Below are 10,669 nucleotides of genomic sequence, written 5' to 3' on the forward strand. Positions count from 1 at the left end.
TTGTCTTTTATCAGCTGTTTCTCAGCAAGACAATGTCCAAATGTAATGTAATTTATATTTTCTTAAAATCTAAAATGTTTTCTATCAAATGATACCTACCTTTTGTCTCTTCTTGCTAGAGTTTTGGAGTTATGAGTCTTTACTTTTGTGTGTGTCGCTCAGAAAAAAGAAAAAAGAAAAAAACTTTAAAAAAGCCTTCAGGTCTTAAAGGGTTAATTCAAATAAATACTTTCAAATAATTTGAGCTTCAGCCTGGTTTAGCATTTATATATATAAAAATGTCTTTGGTCAAATTAAGCTGTAAAATAAATAGTTTATCCCTTTAAATGCAATGGATTTTGAAAGATATCAACAAAAAACGGGCAAAAAACTTTAAAAGCGATTTTCTCAGGTTTTCAATTGGAAAAAGAGGGCAGACGACCATAATTAAAATGGGTATATCTTTAAAACCATTCAAGGTATGACTTTGACTAGGATATCATTTTAAAGCTTATTGTCCCATCTTTCCATTGATACCAAAATCTCAATTTTGAAATTTGGGTCACTGTCACTCATTTTGCTGGATTAGGTCACAATTTACTGACTGGGAATCTGCCTCTGGAATTACTTATTGGTAGAAGCATCAACTTTACAAAACAAGGCCAAACCAGGAAGTGGGGGAAAAGGGGTGGTGTGAAACCGCGAACCAGGAAGCTACTGAGCAGGAATCGCATCCCTTTGCCTTCAGTCATACTGGCTAATGTGCAGGGTTCACACATCTGGCGTGACACTCACGCTTTCAGCATCAATCTCACGCTCTCACGCACACGCAAGAAATGTCACGCCAAAATCCATTTTTCTCCCCTCTCAATCCGTTAATTTTCTATTGATGACTAGACCACAGCGTATTAATGACAGGAGAGGAGTTTAAGGCCCACAGCTGTTACATCTCCCTACAACATTCTCGCTGCAGTATTCTCTGATCGTTGATTGGCTGAAAACCTTGCACCTGATACGTCAGTTGCGTGTGAGAAGTTCAGAGAGAGTTCGGAGCATAGGTTCGGAGTCGGCACATGTGAAAGTTTGGAAGACAATCAAGGTAAGCAAATAATAAAATGGTGAGCCTTGTCACTACAGACGTAGCCTTGCCTAATCAGTCTGTGTGCCGAGACTAAGTTACAGACTTCAACTATAGTTGCAAATGTTGTCTGACGTGCGTTATGATGTGGGCTAGCTAAATTGTTCAATAAAAATAGTCTCGTAGGGTCCGAAATTAACACCCGTCAAGCGCCAAATGCGGGTAGATTTTCCGTTTGGCGAGCAAATCTCAAAAGGCTATCCGCCACACTGGCGGGTTAATGTTCATACCAAAGTGTGAAATATACAGAGCGGCCAAAGCGTCAAGCTTCCCCGTACTTTTTGACAAGCGTCTTTGACAAAGCGGCCAGAGCTTCTTTGCAGCTCAAGTCGGCGGCGGTGTGTACATACAGTTAACGCTCTATTTGTTGAAGGCGCTAAGGAAAAAGGATGTGAAGCTCCAGCCACTGGAAGAAGCGGTCGCCGCCCATTTGTGGCCGCGCACCCATCAAAGCCGCGCAGAACGTCTTCAGCACTCCCGGATCGTGCACACTCCGCCGCTGGCTAGGCTGCTTCTGCTTTACACACCATAGCCGTTATTTTCTCGAGAAAAGGAGTTGTCTCATAGCGTTTGCAACGCAATACTCATTCCCTTATCTCTCAGGGAACCGAGGTTACGTAAGTAACCGAGTACGTTATATACGTTTTGTTATATAACATATGACAACTTTAGCACATTTATCAGCTATACATTCATTCAGTGTTTTCCATTAATGACCCCGAAATTTTGATATGGCTTTGTGCCTTTATAAAACAGCAAAATACAGTGATTAAGTATACAGTCTCTCTGTGCTGCGTGTTTTAAAGAGAAGTGAGCGCATTTGTGCACGCGATCAGCTGGTGATCTGGTGATCAAAATAAAAGCTCAAGGATATATCTTTTAAAAAGAAATGAGTACAAAAGTATTGTAAAAAAAAAAAAATGTTTGAACCCTTTTTAATGCCCAGGTACAAGTCAATGCTGTTTCTTTGTTCAATTTGCATACTGTACATGGGTCCAAAGTGCACCAGATTGATGCATTTTACCTTAAAATGTACAAAATTTTCTTCCGGGGGGGCCTGCCCCCGGACCCCCCTAGCGGAGGTACATCCAACAAACTTTTACAAATTACAGTGTCAAATAATGTACATTTTCTGAACAAGAATATGACAACAAAAGCTCCTTTCATGTCAGTAAAGCTATTAATAGAAAATTAAAAAGTGTCTTTGGACAAATATAAATTTGGGCTAAGCCCCGAATGTTTACAATGTCTGGCTCCGCCCCCTGTCAGGTAACAAAACTGACAAAAAAATAAAATAAATTATTTCACCCCAATGATACTAAAACATGGACTGACATTGATTTTTAAAATTAGGGTTACCAAACATTTCCGCGCACACGCGCAAACTGAAATTTTTACAAAGTCTCACTCCAGCCAAAGTCCCAAAGTTGGCAACCCTGAATGTGCGGTCCCTCAGGAACAAGACTGAGGAACTACGAGCAAATGTTTTGCATCTGCGGGACTACAGGGACGCGTGTCTTATGGCTTTTACAGAGACTTGGCTTACTGAGTCGGATTCGGACTCGGCACTGGAGATCAGCAGCTTTGGAGCCCCTCTGCACCTGGACCGGGACAGTGAGGTGACACATAAAACGCTGGGTGGAGGGGTCTGTCTGTATATAAATCGCAGATGGTGCAACAATATTACTGTGCGAGAGCGGATTTGTCACCCTGACATTGAACTGTTGTCTGTGTCACTAAGGCCGTACTATCTCCCCAGAGAGTTCCCCCAGATTTTTGTGACTGTTGCTTATATCCACCCCAAAGCTGATGCCAAATCCGCCGCGGACATTGTTTTTAAAGCCATAAACAAACTTCAGTCTATTTCCCCTGCCACTCCTAATTTTATTCTTTGCGATTTTAACCATTGTAACTTAAAGAAAACACTGGACAGCTTTTATCAGTATGTAACATGCCCCACACATCGTAATAAAACTCTTGATCTGTGCTACGGCTCCATTAAAGGCGCATATACGTCCAAGGCGGGGCCAGCGCTGGGCGCCTCAGACCACAACTCTGTTCACCTTTTACCTGCCTACACCTCAGTGCTGAGGAGGGAGAAGCCTGTCAGAAAATAGGTGAAGGTCTGGACTGAGGATAGCTCTTCAGCGCTACAAGCCTGCTTCGAGTGCACAGACTGGACAGTGTTTCAGGACTCCTGTTCTGATATTGATGAACTTACTGACATTGTCTGCAGTTACATCTCTTTTTGCAAAGACTCTGTTCTGACATTAAAGAATTGCTGATCAAACGGAAAACTGTTTTTAATGAAGGTGATGTGAATGCAGAGAGGGGTGTGAGAAAAGAGATCAGGGCTGAAATTAAAAAAAGCTAAATTAAGGTACAAGGAAAAAATTGAGGCAGATTTGATAAGTAATAATTGAAAGAAAACCTGGAGAGGAATGAAAACATTGATTGGTTCTAATGATAAAGCCAACAGAGTTGTCCTGGATGGTTTTTCATCTGATAAACATTTGGCTGATGAATTTAATGTATTTTATTCTCGATTTAACAATTCAGATTTTAATGATGAAATGAAAGGTATCAGGGCTATCACACAGGCAGCTCAAAAAGTCCAGGGCCAGATGACATTTGTGAGCAATTATTAAGAACATGTGCTGATCAACTCTGTCATATCTTTCAGTTCATTTTTAATCCCAAGATTCTAATCCCCAGAAGTTGGAAGCATTCCATTATTGTGCCTATAGCCAAGTGCAGCTCCCCAAAATCCTTGAATGATTTTAGACCTGTAGCCTTGACCTCATTGGTTGTGAAAAGCTTTGAGAAAATTATCAAAGAGGCTGTCCTACTGCAGGTTGGAGATCAGTTAGATCCACTGCAGTTTGCATACAGGTCTGGCAGGGGCGTGGAGGATGCTGTGATCACACTACTGCACTTTATTTTTAGCCACCTGGATAGAGCAAAGACTCATGTCAGACTTTTGTTTGTTGATTTTACTTCTGCTTTTAACACTATTCAGCCCTTTCTGCTCGCTGAGAGACTGATTGTGGATTTTAACCTTGATTTGAATTTGGTGGGCTGGTTATTGGATTTTTTAACAGACAGATCCCAGAGTGTAAGGGCTAACAGCACCCTGTCTGAAGTCACTTTTACATCCACTGGTTCTCCCCAAGGTTGCTGTCTGTCTCCTCTTCTGTACATCCTGTACTACAGCCCTAGTCACGGCCATTAAAGGCACGGACATTGAGCTCGTGGAAACATACAAATATCTTGGAGTCATTTTAGACAACAAACTGTGTTTTAAACCTTTGGTTGACGCTGTCTCAAAGAAAATCCAACAAAGACTGTACTTCCTCTAGGAAAATTAACACTTTTAATGTTTCTTCAGAAATGATGACTCTGTTTTATTGTGCTTTTTGTATAGCTGCTTGGTTTGGAAGCCTCTCCCTGACAAATAAAAACAGACTTGGTAGTCTGGTCAAAGTGCCGAGTAAGATTTCCAGGAGAAGTCAGGCTCAACCTGGGGAGTTATACATAAAACAGGTCCAGAGGAAAGCTAGAGTTATAGCTCAATCACAGGATCATCCCCTTAGAATAGAGTTTGAGCTTTTGCCCTCTGAGCGGCGCTATCGAGTTCCTAGCTGCAAAACAAAGATGATGCAAATATATTTCATTCCGTCAGCTGTGAGGCACCTTAATGGCACTTAGCACGTTGTAGTAACTTGCACAAGTTACATTTTTGCACTTGATTGTGTCCTGTATTTATTTATTTATTTGCACATTATGTACATTGGGCATTACTGTGAATTCCTTCTCTGCTGGTTGGTCTCTGTTGGTGAGTGTTGTTGTATGTTTATGTGTTTTATGTGGAGCATTGCTGCAAATCCAATTTCCCCTTGTGGGACAATAAAGGTACTTTGACTTCTCTGTGCTGATCTGTTAAAACGTGCAGGTGTGGCGCATGTATTAACTACTGACAAACTAGCAGTTAAACAGTAAGAGATTGAGTTAATTTACAATGTTGATTTTATCAGTTTTATGATATTTACGTTTTAGCTACATAAAAAATTTAATTTGTTTAATTTAAGAATTATTTCTTTATGTGCATTATATTAATGTTAGTCCAAATTTAGTTTCTCCATCTAGACTTTCCTTCACTGCCACAGCAGTGATATCTTCACCGTTATCGCAAGAGCTTTGTTCCTCCATCTAGACCAGGGGTGGCTAACATTGGTCCTGGAGAGCCACAGTCCTGCAGAGTTCCTCCACTCCCGCAGGAGCTCAATTCCTCTGTCTAGACTTTCCTTCACTGCCGCATCAGTGATTTCCCCTATGCTCCCGCAGGAGCTCTGTTTCTCTTCTAGACTTCCCTTCACTGCCGCAGCAGTGATTTTCCTTCAGCTCCCGCAGAAGCTCTGTTTCACCATCTAGACTTTCATCCACTGCCACAACAGTGATTTCCCCTCAGCTCCCACAGGAGCCCAGTTTCTCCATCTACACCTTCTTTCACTGCCGCAGCATTCACAGTGCCCATTCATAATTAATTATTGTAAACCCATCGCTAGGTCATGCCTTCCAAGGCAGCTCCCGCTGGAGCAACTTCTGAGCATCACTGCCACAGCAGTTCCCGCTCACGGCTCCACATGTGGACATAACTGGGAGATGTGGTCCACCTTCAGCTCAGGCAGGAGCAACTCCTGAGTGTCACTGCCACAGTTGCGACTCTCACTCATGACTCCAAATTGATAAACGCAACAGCAAAACGTGTTCCAACAGCACCCCATTCAAACTTCTGCCAGAGTGCAGCTACTATTGTTCCTCACCTTGTATCTTCAACACTCCTTTTCCTTACTCCTTTTGGGGGGTCTTCTGTACTTAACTGAATCTTCCATGGCCACCAGCTTTGATCTTTGATCAGTTTTGAGTCTTTTCCAGCTTGCTGTCCTAAATCTAATTCACACTTTTTTGGGGGGAATATATAATCTGGAGTTAAATTTGTTTCCTCAACCCCCTCCAATGTGGACAGCAAGACAAATACGTTTAACCATAATAGCTTAAAGATTATATGGGCAAACAAACTTCTGGATGTCTTTTGGGGGACCATCAAAATTAAGTGTTAGCAGATATTAACCAGACAGTCTACTAATACTCTAATGAGAGTAAGTGGACATTTAGGTGCAAAGTTACTTATAGTAAACAGAATGTCTAACGGGGACCATCAAAATAAAGTGTGACTGTGTTGTTTGTTAAAGGCACATCATTATTGTTACTTGATAAAGAATGGATCATGTTTTAAGAGCTGTTCAACTAGACAATTTGAGAGAGTTTAAAAAAGAAACTTTCTGAAAATTTGCAGCTGATGGCATCAGATGACTTGTTCGGAGCTCTGGTGTATTCAATCAAAAGCTTAACCCTTTCATTCATAGAGGTCACTACAATGGAAAGCTATTCAAAAAGCATTTTCTTGCATATGCATGGATTTTGATGGCATAATTGCACATCAACCTCTACAGTGGACACCAGTGCATCATTCTATACATTGCCACTAAGTGGCAAGCCATTGTATGTGGATTCCAGTTGCTCCGGAATATCCATCCACTCATTATATCCTAGGAGACTCTTGCAGGTAAAAAAAAAAAATGTAGCATCAAGTAACACCTAAGAAGTCATATCATTGTTAAAATTTCCAAGTATTAATTTTAGATTGGGATGAAATTCTGAATAATCATCTTTCCACTAAATTGGACATCATGCATCACTAGCTATATTTCAGCTACAGTTCATACTGTTACTGTGACTGTTGCTCTTGAACATATATCATCTGCAGTAACTTTTATGCCTATAAATAAATGTATTACTTATAAATGTTACTTTACTCGTCACATTAAAAATTAATTTGATTACGTTATGCATATGTTACATACAGAAGGGGACGGAGACAGAAGTAAAGTGCAAGTAGAAGTTTATTGAACAACCAGATTATGCAGGTGAGTGAAGGCAGGTATATTCCGTGGCAGACGATGAACGTGGAACTGATGCTTATCTTGTTTTCCCAGGGATTGTGGATGGCAGAGAGGCGTGGAGCAGACGAGACACAGAAACACTCACTGGAGACACGGAGAACACTAGGAATCATGGAGAACGCTGGAAACAGGTAAGTATTCGTTAGAGGAGTCCTTGAGGTAAGCATAACAGGTAGGTATGCATTAACGAGACCGGACAGTGACTGTGTGTTTGGGAGTGTCTCTTGCAGTGCTCGTGATGATGATGATGATGATGATGATGATGATGATGCGGATGCGTGACAGTTGTGGATGATCAGTACTCGGGTGAGGGAGTGCGCTGTGATTTGGTGACTGTTGAGCCTGGTGTGTCTGTGATATTACTCCCCCCCCCCCCCCTCCACAGTCCGCTCCTGAGGACCGCGGACCTCGCCGTCGTGGTGGTCGGCCTCTGAAGACTTGGATTCCAGTCCACCAGATACTCCAGGTGACCACCATGGCGGCGGGAGTCCAAGATGTCTCATACCAGATAAGCCGCTCCATCGTCCACTATGAGAGGAAGGGGGGGGTTCCTCAGTCTCGCCGGCTCTCTGAAAGAAGTGATGGAGGGATGGTGAGGTTTTAACAGTGAGACATGGAAAGTGGGGTGAATTCTATACTCAGGCGGGAGTTGCAGCTGGTAGGTGACAGGGTTGACTTGTCGGATGATGGTGAAGGGGCCAATGAATCTAGGACTCAGCTTCCTACAGGGTAGGCGCATCCTGATATCCCGGGTTGACAGCCAGACCTTCTGTCCCGGTTGGTAGTTGGGTGCTTGGGACCATCGAAGGTCTGCTGTCATCCTGCGCCTGCGTAGGGCTCGTTGGAGTTGAAGATGGGCTGAGTCCCAAACCCTCTCGCTCTCCCGGAACCAGTAATCCACTGTAGGGACATCAGACGGTTCCCCTGTCCAAGGGAACAGTGGGGGTTGATAGCCGAGTACGCACTGGAAGGGAGTAAGAGCAGTGGTGGGCTGACAGACAGAGTTCTGGGCGTACTCGGCCCAACCCAGAAACTGGTTCCAGGAGTCCTGGTGTCCGCGACAGAAGGTACGTAGGAAATGGCTGATCTCCTGAATCTTCCTCTCCGTCTGCCCATTCGTCTGGGGATGATAGCCTGAGGAGAGGCTTACGGTCACACCTAGGAGCTTGAAGAAAGATTACCAGACTCGTGAGGTGAACTGAGATCCACGGTCAGATACAATATCTTCGGGCAGTCCATAGTATCTGAAAACATAGTTGACCATGATCTCAGCGGTATCCATTGCTGTTGGAAGTCCTCGCAGGGGAATTAGTCGACAGGACTTGGAGAACTGATCCACTACCACCATGATACGGGTGCATCCGTTGGAGACTGGAATATCCGTGATGAAATCAACTTCTAGGTGTGACCAGGGGCGGTTGGGAATGGGCAGAGGTTGGAGTTTCCCGGAGGGAAGATGATGAGGGCTCTTTGAGATGGCACATTTACCTCCGCAGGGTTGATTTTGCGGGAGAAGAAGGCACATGGATGGAGTCTACTGGAATTCCCCTGCTGCTGTGACAGGACCGCTCCCACTCCTGTGGTAGAGGCGTCTACCTCAACGACGAAAGGGAGATCTGGATCAGGGTGAACCAGGAGGGGAGCGGAGATGAATACTTTCTTAAGGGCCTCGAAGGCTCACGTGGCAGCTGTAGTCCAAGACAGAGACTTGGGCTTACTCCGCAGCAAATCTGTGAGAGGGGTGGTGATAACACCGTAACCTTGAATGAATCTTGTGTAGAAGTTAGCGAATCCCAGGAATCTTTGTAGTTCTTTAACGGAGGTGGGAATGGGCCAGTCCTTAATTGCAGTGATCTTCCTCTCGTCCATGCGGACGCCACTGCGATCGATGATATATCCCAGGAACGGCACTGAGGGCCGATGAAATGTACACTTCTCAGCTTTGAGGAACAGACGAAATGCCCTCAGGCATTGGAGGACCTCCGCAACGTGACGGCGATGGTCGGCCAGGCTCCGGCAGTAGATCAGGATGTCGTCGATGTAAACCAGAACTGACTTGTGCAGAAACTCCCGGAGCACCTCATGCATAAATTCCTGGAATGTGGAGGGGGCGTTGACGAGTCCATACGGCATCACGCAATACTCATAGTGATCGGTAGGGGTCACAAAAGCTGTCTTCCATTCGTCCCCCTCATGTATTTGGATGAGGTTATGTTAGAAAAAGCTGGAAGCAGCAGGGGAAGTAGACGGGCGTATGTAGCCTTGAGACAGAGCTTCGTTGATGTAATCCTCCATGGCCTTCTCCTCCGGGATGGAAAGTGAGTAGATCTTTCCATTGGGCACTGGCTCACCGGGGATGAGGTCTATTGCACAGTCCCATGGCCGATGAGGCAGCGTGTAGGCTTTCTTCAGACAGAAGACATCGCTGAAGTGGGAGTAACATGCAGGGATGTCTGTTGAGCGACATTCGAGTGGACTTTCCACAGACGTAGCACAGACTTGGATTTGACTTGGAACATGGGTGACTAGGAACAGGAAACTCAGGAAAACAGTCATTGAAACACTGGTTACCCCACTTCAGGATCGCTCCGGTCCTCCAAGAGATGATGGGGTCATGCTGCTCTAACCAGGGGTGCCCTAAGATCACGTCAGCCATTGAATCCTCTAGAACCAGCAGGTGGATTTCCTCCGTGTGAAGAATGCCGATTTGGAGTTGAAGAGGACCGACACTGTAATGTACTTGATGGAGGGGTCTTCCCGTTGCAGAGTGGATCTGGTAGATCTTCGGCATGGCTGTTGTCTTGAGTTTAAGCTGGCGGCAGAGGGCTCCAGAAATGAAGTTTCCGGCTGACCCAGAGTCGAGGAGAGCATTAACCCTCTGGAATCTGAGGCTGATTTGGGGCCTGGAGAAGTTTTGACATGCCCTGACATTTGTGCTTTTTTCAGTTGTTCATAAACATATTAATGGAAAAAGTGTCATTACACTGTATTCAGCACAAACTAGGCTACAATAATATGTGAGAAACATGTATGTACATGTTTGTATTTTTTAAGGAATAATGTTTATGCATGGTTATTGAAAAAACAAAAAACTTAAGTCACTGAAATAAGGCCAAAAAATAATATTATATATATATATATATATATATATATATATATATATATATATATATATATATATATATATATATATATATATATATATATTCACAAGACTTCTGGGTATTGGAGATTGTAGACTAGAGTTTTTGCTTCAAAATTATGTAAAATTTATCCTTCCTACTCCTTCATATAAAACAATAGAGAGATTTAAATTTTCGAAAACATCTTTGGTCAAGAAACACAGTATGCGTGGAGGCGTGAATCTTCATGAATAATGTGTGATTCTCACCTGAGAAGACAAAAGAAACGCATAAATAACTCTAATGACCTGCATAAATAATGAGCTCTTTCAGTCAGGTAGGCTGTGAAAAAAGCTTCTGTTGATCATGCTCAAAGCTCATCATGGTGTAAATCAAACATAAAGAAA

The sequence above is a fragment of the Chanodichthys erythropterus genome, chromosome 10 (genome assembly GCF_024489055.1).
Source record: "Chanodichthys erythropterus isolate Z2021 chromosome 10, ASM2448905v1, whole genome shotgun sequence".
Lineage (NCBI taxonomy): Eukaryota > Metazoa > Chordata > Actinopteri > Cypriniformes > Xenocyprididae > Chanodichthys > Chanodichthys erythropterus.